The 15,686-nt window shown below is 35.1% G+C and overlaps 1 protein-coding gene across 4 annotated transcripts in view; it reads left to right on the forward strand.

Moving 5' to 3' along the window:
• The first annotated feature begins 244 nt into the window (after positions 1 to 244).
• SIPA1L2 (signal-induced proliferation-associated 1 like 2) overlaps positions 245 to 15,686 on the forward strand; it is a 107,891-nt gene continuing 92,449 nt past the window's right edge. For all 4 annotated transcript variants that reach the window (XM_014951021.1, XM_014951022.1, XM_014951023.1 and 1 more), the window contains exon 1: positions 245 to 322. The gene's annotated coding sequence lies outside the window, so the exon portion shown is untranslated. The remainder of the gene's footprint in view (positions 323 to 15,686) is intronic.

Below are 15,686 nucleotides of genomic sequence, written 5' to 3' on the forward strand. Positions count from 1 at the left end.
AGGCAGATAATGGCTTTAAATTCTCTGTTACAACACATACTTATGCTATTTGTTACACTAGGCTGAATTTTTAAAGCCAGTGAGTTGTTCTTGATATTTTATTTTCGTGTATAAATTAGTAGATTCTCATTTTACACAAGTGTTCATTTAATTTTATTGTTTCTACTTATGCCTTAGTGCCTTATCGTAAGTGGGCATGTTCATCTAAAAATTAAAAAAACCCAAACCTTTCTCATTTAACTTGCAGGTATCTCCATTTTACTGATATCAGAAAAAAAAGTTAACTCAAGTTGGCATCCTTTGGGAATTCTTCTAGCCAAAGGTAAGCATAATTTCTAACCAGTGACAAATATATTTTTAGTATTTAGTACTAGAGTATATTTAGTATTATCCTGCCTTCTAAATAAAATGGCAGCTGTGCTACTGTCGGTCTTGATGTTTGACATCTCACAAACTGAATTTCTTTGGGGTATCTAGAGCATATTAACAAACCCATAAGAGAATCATTTATATGGCTCAGCATACAAGTGAAGTTCAGCCTTTTTTTGAAATGTGTAACTTGGCAGATTGCCTCTCATTAATATTGAAGTGTATGGCAGAATCACTTTGAGGCAATACTTATTATACAGCTGCTATTATACAGAAGGATGATTGCATTCCTTAATGCATTGGATAAGCCAAAAATAAAATCACAATTTTGGTGATATGGAAACTCTTAGCTTGATCTTCCTGTGGAAAAGAGCTAATATGACTAGAAATAGACAATACCATAATACACTGAAAGTGTGTCCTCTATAAGGGCTAATCAAGCAGCTTGTAGAAAATCCTGAGCCTACAGTTGCCAAAAATCATGACATCTTGATATTTTCTGCAGCAGGAGTTAAGAGCTGCAGTCATCCTCCTGTAGCTCCTAATTCTGCAGAGCCCTTCATCTAGTCCAAGTGGATTGCTTTATAGTTCTAGTGTATGCTTCAGGTTTAGAAATACTTCATGTTGGCTGAACATGTCATCTAAAGAAGACATGCTCTCTGCAGCACAGTAAAGAAATAAATAATCTATTGGGGGATGACCGCCTTCCTGCCCATATGTGCATGCATGTTTACTTCTGAATAAGACCTGCTTTTTGGGGATTTATACATAAATTGTTTACATTCAACAGAATGCAAACATTTGGGAAGTATTTCAATACAAACTTGAAAGATTTGACCGAATTCGTTCATTCTATTTTCACGCCATGGGTTCACCAAGAACCTAGAGAATCTAGAGAGAAATATGCCACATAAAAATTTCTTCAGCTAATAGAGTAATATGGTTGCTGTCAGACACGGTAAATATGAACTGTAGCTACTTTTGTTTGAAGAATGGAGTATCATATTGATTATGATAAATGATGGAAAATAAATTGTGTACAATTGTGTGAGACGAGTAAGAGTTTCAGAATTATGCTTAGTTGCTTGTGGTGCAGATGAAAAACAGTCAGGCTTTTGCAAACTGTTTGAAAAAAGAACTAACTTAAAAGAAAAGCAATGATATGCATGCAAAATTAGCAATATGGATTTCTCATATTACAAGGTGAGAGAGACTGAAGCGAGAGGGAGGAGTAGTTGTGGGAGATTTCATCTGTAGAGGAGAAATAGAATAGTACATGGCCACAGTATGTCTTGTCGCTCATTCATCGTTCCTGGGGCAGCCTAATGCCAAATGTGCATTAGAGGTGTCTACCGAAAATTAAAGGTAAGAGGTAATAAATGTAAATTTAATATACTTCATTATAACTCAGGATTTCACAGTTTTACAGCTGCTGTAGGAGAAGGTAGGAAAGTAAAATGCTTAAAACTTTTATTTAATTTTTCTGCTTTCATGTTTGCGCTGAAGTTACCCAAAAGTGCTGTACTCATGTTCCTTCTTTTGATGTCATGGCAGGTTTTTGAGGGGTGAAGTTGAATCCCTTTTACCTCCCTTTCTAGATTAATAATATTATGAGGCTATGATCAATGTCAAATCAAATCAGGTTAAAAGCAGACACAGAAGTTTTAGGTATTCTTCTAGGCTAGGTTGCTAATTTTTGTAGTAGCCACTTTTTCCTCTTTTGTCTTTTTGTCTTTTGCAAAAGCACAAAATAAGAATTATTTTCCTACGTATTAAGGTAGGTAAGTGAATGTCCAGAGAAACTAGTCTAATTTAGCTATTTTCCTGATTATCATTATAACTGAAATGGTGGGTTTTGTAAGAGTAGATAAATTTTATATATGTGAACTATAAACTATGTAAGTTATGCTTCATATTATTATTTTATTCATTCTAGTCTCTGCATTTCCAGTCTTTTCAAGCACCATACTTCTGCAGTAAATACAGTGCTCCACTACCCTATGTTCTTTTACACAGGAGGAATGTGAAAGACTATTACTGAAGGTGGTTAGAAACTTCTGTTTACTGATAAGAACTTATTGTTCATGATCCTTTTTTTCTAAAATATTCCTCTTTTGGGGGGCAGTAATAGATTTATTTTTTTTTAGCTGGGATTTGGTTTTTTGGTTTTATTGGTTTTTTTTAAATGGAACTGTCACAATTTTTTTATTATTTGTAAGCTCAACACTAATGCTATGTTTGCCTAGGAGACAAATTAAGCTTGTAAAAACACGTGTTCAGGCATTTAATGTCCGTGCTGGTGGCCAGCTTTTCTGAATAGGCTGCATCTGGTGTGAGGCAATAGTTTTCTTTCTGACTGAGCCAGGTATAGTCACACAGTTCCCGTGACAGACATCTGCAGATGAGATACCTGACTAGGGAGAGCAGCCACACATCGGAGGCAGAGCATCTCACTGCAGCTGATTGTGAAGTACCCATGCCTGTTGAAGATACAGGACAGGGCTGTCCTTCTGGAATGTTCCAGCTATTCCAAATGCAGGCTAGAAGATAATTTCTGCTTTATACTTTATAATACTCTATATGCAATTGCAATTTGTACTTTTTTTTCCCCAGGGTAGTAGTTCTCTGTCTGTATCATATTGATGACAGTAGTAAAACTTTTAACTTTCATTTCCAACTACATATTGTTTACAGGGGAAAAAAATTCTGGAAGGAGAATTGATTTAGTTTTTTAATTTTATTTTAAATTTATTATGCATTCAGAGATTTGTATGAAGTAAAGTAACTGTTTTTGGATTCTGTACAGGTTTGTCAATCTATTCAAAGAATCGTAGATTTAGGAGAGTCTGAATAATTGACCTTCCTTGCCAGGGGTTTGGCATGCTCGGCTTATGCTTTGATGCCAGAAACAAAATTGAAGTTTCTGTCCAGCCACCTGAGCCCCTCTGTCCTCTGAGCACTACATAGGTTAAACTAGGTGGATGCTCAATAGCTACATGTTATAGTTTATCAGGTTTTAAATGGCTTCCTTTGCTCACATCAACTTAATAGTTTCTTTCCCCTTTTCATCTAAGACTCCATTTTTCAATAAATGGTCTGTTCTGTAATACGAAATAAGATCACCAGACTCCTGTGTTACTGAGCCTGATGAAGCTCTGCTGCATTAATGGCAGCGTAGAACATACCTCTGAAATTCTTACCTAGTACTTTCCATATAAACAGTGTGTTTAGCTTCAGAAGTAGTCAGACCAAGAGGACAATATTGTAATATATTTTGTGTTATGTATTGTTAGGGGTATCTGCATTTGGATAATGCTAATTATGTTGTAAACAAGAACTGAACACTGGTAAATTTTGTCTAAAATTGTATGATAACCACTTTGCATATTGCAATTGCTCTATCTTTTAGCTGTATGGTTACCCAAGGGATAGAGCTGTTTAAAGAAGTCTGGAAAAAGCTGAAGAATGTGATTTGTAATTCTCTTCTCCTCTCCTATGGTTCAAAGTAATAGTAGTTGTAATGTCTAATCTTAATCTTACATGGGCTGATATGTTAATGAGGTGCATTGTTTTTCTTTCATAATTTGCAAGGTATGTAACACAAGGAATATTGCTGTTTACAGCTGGGAGAAGAAACTTGTAGTTTGCTCATACATGAACTAAATAAACTTTGATTTTTATTTTTTGTTGTTGTTTCACATATTCTGCTAAAACACTTATGTCAAAATAATTCTCTGGGTGTAGTTTACAGTTATGGTAGCACTGATGCTGATTAACAGTTTTGCTAATCCTGATTTTGAAATACGTACTTTGTAGACCATGGGAACTTATTCATTCTATTTCTATCATAAGTGCAGGCATAAGAAGATAGAAATTGAATTATTGTCATTGTAGAAACTGATGGTGGGTTTGTGTCTGAAGAAAGTTAATTAGTTAACCATTTATTAAACTAACACTAAAAGGGATATTTGAGACATCAGATATTATACAGAATTACTGAATACATTACATTGTTATTGACAAAAATGGTATGTACCTATCTAGCTAGTTATTTTTCATTCACTGGTTAGAGCTAAAATTCCAGTATCATTCCCTCATTGCATCTGAAGTACTGTGTTCTGGGTTCCCCAGTACAAGAAAGACAAAGAAGTACTGGAGAAAACCTGACAAAGTGCCACTAAAACGATAAAGGGATTGGATCATCTTTCCCATGAGGAAAGGCTGAGAGAGCTGGGACTGTTCAGCCTGGAGAAGAGAAGGGTCACTAAAGAGTAAGACTAATAAGTACAATCTCCAAATTGTTATCCTTTATTTCCTCCATGAGAAGAGTTAAAATATACTTATTCAGCTATAAATAAAACAACAACCTGCTTTATTTTCCAAGGCATGGTGTGCTATATGCTTCAGTTTTGGAGGAGTGCTTAGTCAGAATAGTTTTCATCTGACACTTGTGTGTAAAGGTCATGGGTAAGTGATCCAATATTTTGTTAAAAAGTTATTAGATCACGTACTACAAAATACTATTAATGATATGGGTTGGTTGGTTGTTTTTGCAAAGTCATATCAATCTGCAGAATTGGTCTTCCCAGTCTGGTTCCCTTCTGACTGTCATAAATCTGACAGGACTTGTAAGTTCAGGCAGAGGCTATTTGATTCCTAAAGGCAGCGAGCCAAAAAAAATACCTGTGCTACGTTAGGTTTCTCTGTACTGTGCTTCACAGTGGTTCTGGGAAGGTTTATTAGGTTGGCTGGATATGTCCATTCAGCTTACTGAAGCTTGGAAAGTACTAAGACTCTCACCTATTCAAATGCTGTATCACTCTAAATAATAAAGAGAAAACGGTAAGAAGCACTAGTTGACACCGTTTGGGAAGGCACATGTTATTAGTGAGGTTCACCAAAAATAGAAGTCAAGGTAGATATTAATAAAGTTAATAAAATAGAAGAGCTTACTCATTTGTGGTTTGTGCTAGCTGTTTTGGAGAGGGCTTGAGGGAAAAGAGGACATGTTGCCAGGTTGGGTATAAGGAAAGGAGAGGAAAGGTCACTTGCAGCTCTTTCTTAATCAAGTTGTAGGGAAAATGCTGAGGTTGTTTATTCCTTTGTTAGTGATCTTAGGTAACAGAATAAAAGACACCAGAACTTTTTTCAGGCTCAGTTCAATAGTGGGGAAAGATTTAATGGGGTTTTGGAAACATTTTTCAGGGTCAAAATGCGTTGTCCAAAAGAACTGACAGTGCTTTGAATATTGTGAAACTGGCTATGCTGTAATATTTTTACCCTGTCTACGGAATGTCTAAGTTTTTGTTTTCAGTAAATTTCAGTCTTAAAATATCGATAATATGATACAGGTGACCTCTTGTTATATTTGGTCTTCTCTTGGGCAGCCTGTCACATCCACTCCTATCTAAAAAATGCAGACAGCTTAAAATAATCTCTCGCAGGCTGACCTGGTCTGGTTATTAACCCAGCACACTCTGAGCCCTGTCTGTTTGCAAAGATGGGGGGGGGGGAGAGGAGGAGGCAAGAGGCAAAGAAGCATTTAGTTTCAAAAATAGAAATCTCACAAGTACTCTATTGTTGTTATTGTTGTCTAAAAAGTTATTCATTGCTATGAACAATACTTGATAGTTCTTACCTGCTTGACATTTCACAGTTTTTTCTTTGTCTTCCCATCTTATTCTTGTCATTTAGCCTGATCTGCTGCTTTCTCAAATTCCTCCTTATGAATGGAGTGTGTCCACTCTGTCATGCAAGGCAGCCTGGTGGGGAGTAAGGGGGATAAAGGAGGAATACAAACTTTTTCCAAATCCTCCACTTCATCTAGTGTCTGCTTGTATAGAGTTTGTTTGGGTTTTTTTGGAAATGGGAGAAAGTGATATGGATGTAAAGGAATCCTACTTTAACAAAAAAAAAAAAGGAAAATTTTCTTCTTGAAATTTCTTGAGATTTCTCTGTCATCTTTAAGGTTGGTGAAATTAACTGTTCTGGACAGCTTCAAGAAGGGCAGGGCTACATGCCAGCAAATGCTGAGGATCAAAGTCCACTGCAGCAACAAAGTTTTCTCAAAAATATAAACTAAATTTGTAAACATTTTTTGAAGTGGTCATTTCCAAGAGGGGCAGGAACACATGCTTCCGTTTTGTGTACTTTTTGTTAAGCATATATACTGACTGTCTCTTTAGAAGAAATAAGGAGTTCAGACGTTTCTGTATGTGACATCCTTCCTTTTGTCATTTGTCTCTTGGAGACTGTAGAAAAGTGATCTTCATTATTGTTAATGATGATAACAGCTAATTATGTTTGGGTGACTGACAGATTTGATAGACTGACTATTTCTACTTTGCCTTTATTTTTCAGTTGGCTCTAAAGCACCATTCACAGATATTTACTTAATTTTTCTTAGGTAGCAATGAATGTTCCTCTTGTATCATGTTTAGAAGCCAGATACAAAGAATGTGACTTTGATGTTTGACTCTGATTGTTTTCATCTTTTGCTAAAGTAGGGTTTATTTTTTAAGAAGAGAACATTTAGAAATATCTTGCTGCTCATTTCAAAATTTAGAATGCACCTGTAAACAAATTTCTTTGTTTTTTCCTGTTTTGTTCTCTTTGGCAAGCTTTTTTTTTTCTGAATTTTGAATGTCAGAGTGGCTGCAGATTTAATTCAAAACTATTTTCTAAGGAGCAGATAAAAAAACTGATGTCATAGTCTAGCCCTTTTACTTCACATATGCTAATTATTAGATTACATTTGGCAGTTGGTAGCTTTGTCTGAGGAGGAGGAAGAGTGTGGATTATATGACAGCTGTATGCATTTCAGCTAACTTTGGTCTCCAGAGCAGCCAGCATTTATGGTACTTCTAGATATAGTAAGGTAATCTTGGGTCTCTCTTACTTTGCATTTGATATCGTTTGACTTTGAAACAGCGTTCTTAAGCTATACAGCAGAAATAAGTGTTTGAAATACTTTGTTTTCCTCCAGCAGATTAGTGTATGAAACCATCATAAATTTCAAATTACTGAGGTGTGGTGTTACTGGATGAGGTAGAAAGGAAATTTGCTGTTATAGGATTATCACCACTATAATGAGTTTTTGGGATTGACATTTTGTATCAAGCTAATGAAGTGATGTAGCTAAAAAGTGAAAGTGAAGCCTATTTTTTAATTTAATATTTCTTTTTTCTTTTAATCTTTCTTTTTTCTTTTCTTTTTTGGGGGGTTAGCAGAGTCTCTCTTTAAAGAAGTAACCGTGAAAATACAAGAATTGACAAACTGCATACATTTGTTGTAGTTGACAAGTGAGTTTTATGAAATAAGATTATTTTTGTCTTGACCCTCCATGTTTATATTCTTGTTGCCCTTATATTTTATTAAATTATTTTGCTATTAAGCTCACACAGGAAACTAAAATAGAATTCTCCATTGTGTTAGGTGTGTGTGGCTTACTATGAGGTGGTGTGTGCATGGCTTCTAGAACTATATACTGAAGTAATTATTTCATTGTTAGAAGCTTCGGGTTTCCTGGTTTGACAAAGGGGAAGTAAAACACAATTTGAAACCAGATACATTCTTCATGACAGAGGAACAACATGTCAGTGGAACAACATGACAGTTGCCAGCGGAACAGCTGCAAGCCTAGAGAAAGTATTGGGCTTAGAGAAGTTATACTGGTGACTATTTCTGAAGCAAAACCTGAAAACTTAAAGAGCATTTTGGTGCTGCTGTGGTGTGGGGTATATTTAATAACTTTCTGCAGAGATACAGTTTGTTAGTTTCTAAACTTTTAAAGTCATCATCCAGAAAATTTAAAATCTTTCTTTTAGTTCAAGGAGATTAAAGCTTCAAAAGTTAGTTTTAAAATGAGAATGATTAAAAGTAACTATTTCAGAAGGATCTTGTAGAAACATAATTGAACAAATATACTGGACGGACATAAGATGTTTTGTTCAGGGTCACATGAGGTATAGACCTTTGTGTAGAGCACTATCAGAAATAATAGTATCTTGGCATATTGGGATAAAATGAGAGTTGCATTGTGGTAAAACCTCCATAATATCTTGTCTCTCTGTAAATATCCAACTGAAATGGATGATGTAGTATTAATGCTTCACACATCTGTTTGATTTAAAATTTGGTTTTTTTAAATCTATTACTTTGGTGCTGAGTGAAATGTGAATAAATCTTAACCAATCTGAATTTCTTTTTACTTTTTTTTGCCAGAAAAAAACAGTATCTCATACTAACCCCCTCAGTGTTGGCCATAAGCTCAATGGATGGATGACGAGGGGCTGGTGATGGAGTGCATTCTACTGCATGCCCTTCATCGCCCACATGCTCCATTTTCTGGACATTTCTCATACTTTTCCCTTTTCTTTGTTTAACCAGTAGTGCAATACTCTCCCCTGTCTTTTAGCCCTTCCCTAAAATAATAAAATAATTGGACAACAGCTTCTTTCCCTTTGCTTCAGTTAAGCCACAAGGTTATATGCACCTGATCAGCATAATTGATAAAGAGAGGATAAAAGAACTGAGCTCAGTTGGCACATGCAAACCTCCTGGCCCTACTTGTGCATACATTTGTATCTAGTTTGTATTTTAGGGATATGTGTTCATATGCTTCCTAACCTGAGGGATGGAGCAATCCAGTCTTGCTCAGGCCACGGGTACAAGACAATCTGCAAAACTGATTTCTATTGGATGTTGTCTGGACACTTTGATTCAACTGTCACCACCTTGATGCTCTGTCCTTTTCACACGGTGCATTTCCCTTAAGTATTCAGCCTGGCAACTGCTCAACTGTGTTGGGCACACTGCTCAGGGAAGATTTTACTAAAACAGGTTTTCACTCGTGTTTCACTCTTCTAGCTAGCAGAAGCAGAGCTAAGCGCAGCGTAAACAGATGTTTCTCTATGTTTAAATTACAGAATGTTGTAAAATGACCTGGTTTTATAGCATGGAAAGATATCTTACTGTTATCCTATACCTCCTATGAAGGCTGTGTGATGAATTGGGGTGGGTGGTTGTTTTCATTTGAGCGCTTTTAGTTCTTGTGCTCCCTTACAAAAAATGCCCTTACAAAGGCAGGATAGAAGTGTCTGTACATATTCTATGGACAAATCTTTGCATCATTTGCACTTAATTTATTCTGTAACATACACGCTACCTTCTTTATTCAATAGTTATGAAACCTACTTATTAATTGAATCAGAAAACATATGTTTTTGATACTGATTCATGTTTAAAAAAATCTTTCAATTGACCACATACGTGATCTGTCAAGTGGTATTCATTCCTTCTCTGGAAGCAAACATTTCCAGAAAAGTGCTGCCTACATGTCCTTCACCCAGACTCAGGATCTACTTCTGTTGTCTTGTCTACAATTATTAGATGGTAATGATAGCTAGAACCGGGAAGAAATAATTTGATTTTTTTTCTGTTACATGAATATTTTGGTTTCTAAGTATTTCTTTATTTGGTGAGGATGAAATGGAGATCTGCAAACTTTCCTCTAAATGGCTCCCCATTTCAGAGTAGCCAGTTGCTCAGTAATTTTGGTATTTCACTAGGGCGTTGATAACTGAGGTTCTGTTCTGTAGTCATGTTGCAATAAGATTTAATTTACTTCCCTGTATTAAACAGAGAAGTGAGAACTTACTTGTTACTGGAATCTGAATGATATTACAACACAGCAGGAATAGAGTTACAAATGTTGCCTAGAAAGCAGGATGCATATTGGACAAACTGTACTCATTTGTTTTAATTAATAAAATAACTTTTTTTCTAAAAACAAAAACCAAAAACACCCCCTCACCCCCAAAAAAACCCTCAAAACAAAACAAACCCCAAACAACCAAATCCTTCACAAACACCACCCACAAAAAACAAACTCAAATTGAGTTCCTTCTCAGAGTATTTCAGGTTAGGAAGATGTTTACTGTGTTGTACTGAGTAGCTGCTCTGGATAATTCTTTCTGTATTCGTACTTCAGTTCTACAGTTTTCCACAAAGCTGCTTTTCTTCAGTAGACTCAGAATTTTTATGTTAATGTGTACTCTTTCCCCGGTCACTTCACACTGTGGTTGGGGTTCTGTAGAGTTCAATGGAAATAATGCCTGTCTTGTTTAGCTTAAGCACAATATGCTACTATAGTAGTTTTATCCAACTTTTTTAATGTGCAAAGCAGATTCCATGGGTATTGAATTCTAGCTCATTCTAATGGAGAGTTATTGTGGATGTAGGAAAAATTAATTGTATATCAGTAAATTACATTCAATTTTTGTGTGTTTGTTTAATAATGTGCATTTTTCTAACTTAGCTACAAATGTTGTTCCTGATGCCTGCTTTAAAAATCAGGTTTATTAATACTTATTGAAAATGAAAAGAGATTCAACAAATACTTATGCAAATTATACCTTGTCTGAGCACGAAATATGAAAAGAACTGTTTTTTGCAGCTTTTAATTGCTTTTTTCTAACTAAAAAGTTCTAACTATGCTTTTAGACAATATTAAGCTACTGTTGCATTTTTTTTAAAGGTAAATAACTTATTTTAGTTTCTTAGGTAGTTGGGAGTTATATGGACTCGCTGCTTTACCTCCAGATGAGTTGATGAGTATGCCTTAATGCAGCCCTGATGTTAGCTGCTTCTTCAGACTTGTGAGGAAATTTTGTTCCTGGAGAAAACACAGCAGTAAAGAACTACTTGCTTCTAAAATTTTCCCTTGGGTGGTTTCTGCATACAGCAATGTCACCTCTTATGTGCAGTTGGTGCTAGACTGAGTCCATTCAAATAGCAGGGACACTTTAATTGGAGATCAGGGAGGGAGGGAAGGGAGTCAAACTAGGAAAATGGGGAAGAGTTGGTGTTTTATCTGAGAAATGTGACTACAGATTTGCTTTTAATTTTCTGCAAAGACTAACAAATCGTTCTGCTACCTCTTGCTGTGACTAATTCCGTTAGTTCTATCTAACTGGCATTTGTAGGCAAGGAATAAAATTTGGCTTAGTTTCAAATATTTTATGACTTCTGCATTGATTATTAGAATGGAAGAACTGATTAACTTATGAGTTGATAGGCCTTTATTTGTTTCATGAAGAGTTTTGTGAGTAAGTATAGAGAGAGCCCCACTTCCATTTAATTAATAGAAGAATTGTTTTGACTAGAACACTAAGTTTGGTCTGTATTATTAAAAGGTATTTTTGAAGTGTCTTAACAAGCAAAAACTAATTCCAGTTAACACATTACTACCCTTATGAATCACAGGTTTCCAGGAAGATGTGGCAAAATAATATAGCATTGCCATTTCATCTTCAAGATGCGTTCTTGCATTCATGAGGTACTTTGATCAACAACATTTATTTCAGTTATTGATACAGGTGTTACAATTTTTTTTCTTCATACATTTTCTATTTGTTCAAATTATTTTGTGGCTTCAGTATGTATCTTTGAGATTTTTACATAGTCGTCTCAGTGTTTAAACTCAAAGATTAACTGAACACTTTCAAGTAGCTTTAATCCATTTCTGAAGTATTTAATTATTTTTTTAAAAGCAAAAGCTAAATATTTCTATTAGATTTGTCTAAAAAAAGCTGAAAAATGAAATAGATTAAAAAAAATAATTCTAGTTTAAAAAAAAGTATGATATAGTACCACAGAGCTACTATACATTTTTTTCCATATTAATGTCTGATTTCAGTTAATCTATAGGCTTGTCAGTTTTTGTAATTGAAGGAGGGTTGCTGACAGTGTTCTCTGAGGGGCTTTGTTCCTTGGAATTCTCTCTAGGCTATTGTTTGAAGTAGATAATTTGCTGACTTTAAGGACACATTGAAGTACATATTTGTTTTGCCTTGGATTTGACAGAAGATGGATGGATTAGCACCTAAGTGTAATACGTGGTATTAACTGTTAAGTGTAGGTACAGATCCTTCTTACACAAAGGAGAAGAAACAACATTTAAATAATTATACAGCATGGTGGACATTTTAAAAAGTCCCATAGCTTCTTTACTGTCCTGGAAAGAAGGATAAAGGAGGGTGAAGTAACTGATGCTAGTAATGTACAGTGTCTCATCTGACTGTCTTGGATACCACAAAGATGTGTCTTGGTAGAACAGAAAGAACTGATGAATGATACTTTAGGAAGATATTAATCAGAAGGAAAAAATACTGAGATAAAGGAAGCTGCAGTAGAGGAACAATAGTGACCTCAAAGAGGACAGAGCATTCAGTGAGGAAATTAATAGTGAAACTGTGGAATGAAATAAAACCTGAAGTGAGTATTTCTAGATAAGAAGGCTAAACTCAAGTGACATGTTTTTAAAGTTGGGTGAACTCAAATGCAGTGTTGGAAAGCTGGACTTTTGTCAGGGTAGCAGACCTTGGAGAGGAAAAGGATATTTATAAACGAGGAAGAAATGAGTTTGAGGGAAGACAATGATATAGGATGTTTCTTTTGATTTCAAGATGTTATAGGAGGTTAGACTTGCCAGAACCAGGTAGACCAACTTCTTCATAATGGATAATTTTAACGAGGATGGTTTTCCAGAATGGTTTTGGGCATCAGCGAGTAGAAACCATTTGAGTTGGGTGGAGAACAGAGAGAAGATAGTGTGGATGTGTGGGAGGTTTGGCTAGTGATTAGCAAAGCTGCTATCTTTTGACATCTCCATAATTGCCTGCAAATCAAACAAATGGTTGATGACAACCATTACCATCCTAATTTTGCCTGGCATCTTAATTTATCTTATTGGCCTGGTTACATTCTGAATAGCTATGCCTGAATAGCTGTTATCACTGAACGCTCTCATTCCAGATGAGGGTGTCGTGGTCCTAACACACATAAACTGTCTGGCTAGTGCTCTTTGAAAGGAGGATAAGTATAGATTGAGATGGAAAATGTTGCATGAATCGGTTATGATTTGGTGAATACATGGTTCCTAGTACAGGGAAATAGAGAAAAAAGGAAGTCAATAAGCACACGGCATCCTCAAAGTGCGAGATAAAGATGAGAGACTGAAAACCTCCAGCATTAGAAGGAAAACACAGTAGAATCAATTCTGTGATTCTATTAGAAGGCAAACACTGGAATAAATACGGGTGGGAGCTACATCATGAGAGGCAAAGAATTCCTGGTGTATTCAGCAAAGATGGCATGCAAATGCACTCCATCACTTTTAGGGAAAGTGAACATATCCTTAGAATGGAAGGAAACCAATATATATGCTATTTGTTTTGTAAATATAAATCTGCATAATGAAATCTTCCTAGTGAAATGTGGACAACCTAGTTAATGATGTGATGAAAGGTTGCTATATGCTGAAACAACAATTCATGAGACTTTGGCACTGTTTTTTTCCTCTCAATACTTGGCATTTTGGATAGAAAATATGAGCCAATTCCTGAGTAAGACTAATAAGAAAAATAAGACTGACTCTGTGGAATCTTTTTTTTTAAGCATAATGACATGGTTCCTTAAAGCATAGTTTTAGCAGGTGGCCCCCAGACCTCTATTCTCAGAGTAGTCTGCTACAATTTACTAATTTGAATTTGTGTCATTGCCAATGCAGGCCTCATGTAATCAAGCTTTCTGAAGTGCAAGTAGCCTTTTCATTTTTCTAGATATGGCTTCAGATGATTACTTATCAAGTTTGCACCCTTCTGTTTTAGCCCAGATTGCTGCCTAGGCTTTTTATTTTATCATAGTTCTCTAGCTATATGGGGAAAAAAACAGTCTTGCTTCATGTAAAATCAAAACTGTTGATGAGAAATTTCGTCTGTCTTTTCAGAAACCTATTTATCCTCGAGGAAAAAAAGGTCATTTTCCTCCTAGATACCATAGTCTTAAAAATATTCTAGAGTCTATAAAATCTCTGCTTATTTCAATTTAAGCCTAAACCACATTGTTTAGAGTAGTTAAAGAACAAGATGAGAGGGAATTTTTTATTATATTTAACTTTAAAGATTATACTATAATTTACATATACTTTTTTTTTGGAAAATCGTTGTTAATACGGACTTACAGACTAGTAAGAGTATGGATGTTTTTGTATGCAAAAATATTTTTGCATTTTTTATGCACACTGTAGCGTGAGTGTCCATATTGAAGAACGCAGCTGTGAACATGCACAAAAACTTGCTCCCATGCAGTTCAACTGAAAGAAATTCAAACAACTGAACTACACAGTTGCATAGAAACTGAGGTATTAAAGTTCTCGATATCTTTGGGGTTGGGTTTTTTGTTAAATTATTTTTCACTTAAAAAAAAAATCATGGTTGATGGTAGTAAATCCCTGACTATTTTGATTTTATTGCCTTTTGCATTAGAAAAGATTAGTACTGATCATACGTTATTCAAGCCAGTAGAAATTCACGTTAACTTATTGTATGGATATTTTAGTACATCTTTAGTTACATTAGTTGCTTGGGGTTTTGTTTTAGTCTTATATACATTTATTTGTTTAAAAATGCAGAAAAACTAGCTGAGCAGATTCTGTAGAAAAGCCTTTAAAACCATGAATTTAAAATAATGAACTATGAATTGCCCTTGATAAGGATACTTTTCTTAAAGGATCATACATAATGTTGACACAAATAGCTGAGACCTTTTGTAAGCAATATATAATTACTTGACAAATACGCAGTCAGAGTTCAGTTTAGTAGAAGACATTTCTCTAGGTTATAAAGAAAATAGGGTTTTATTTGATAATGTCCTGAATTTTGGGGAATAATAATATGTAAACTTTACTGATAAAGAAGGTGAGTATGCATTGGGAAGGAGAAGGAATGTCATTTACTTAAGTTGTATGACAAATGTGTAATTTTTCTTTTGATCTAATACGAGCTTTCTAAGAGTCAGAAACTTAGCAAATGTGATTGCTCCTTTCTAAATTTGAATTTTGAAATAAATCTGTAGTTTCTATAATGCAAATGTGCTGCAAAAAAAGAGGAAGATATGCTGTGACACCAAGTAAAAACACTGTTCCAGAAATGTGCATTCTCTATGAATGATATACAGTTTGTTGGCTGACCAGAAACTTTGTGCTAAATCAAGGCCAATAATGAAATTCAGTGGCAGATTTTTCACAATGTCTACTCTGTGTTACTATGCCTGTGTGTGAACACTTTGGATCGGTGTTTGAACATTTTCATTTACATAAGGAGCAGAACTTGATAAATCAGATACAAAATTCAGTGTCTGAATTATTGGATGGGGTGTTATGTAATCAGAATTTTAAAAACAAAAGTTAAAACGAATTTGGCCCTATAAAAGCAAACCATTCCAGATGAATGTGAATTTATAATTCACATTCCCCA

This window comes from Calidris pugnax, unplaced genomic scaffold (genome assembly GCF_001431845.1).
Source record: "Calidris pugnax isolate Ruff unplaced genomic scaffold, ASM143184v1 scaffold24, whole genome shotgun sequence".
Lineage (NCBI taxonomy): Eukaryota > Metazoa > Chordata > Aves > Charadriiformes > Scolopacidae > Calidris > Calidris pugnax.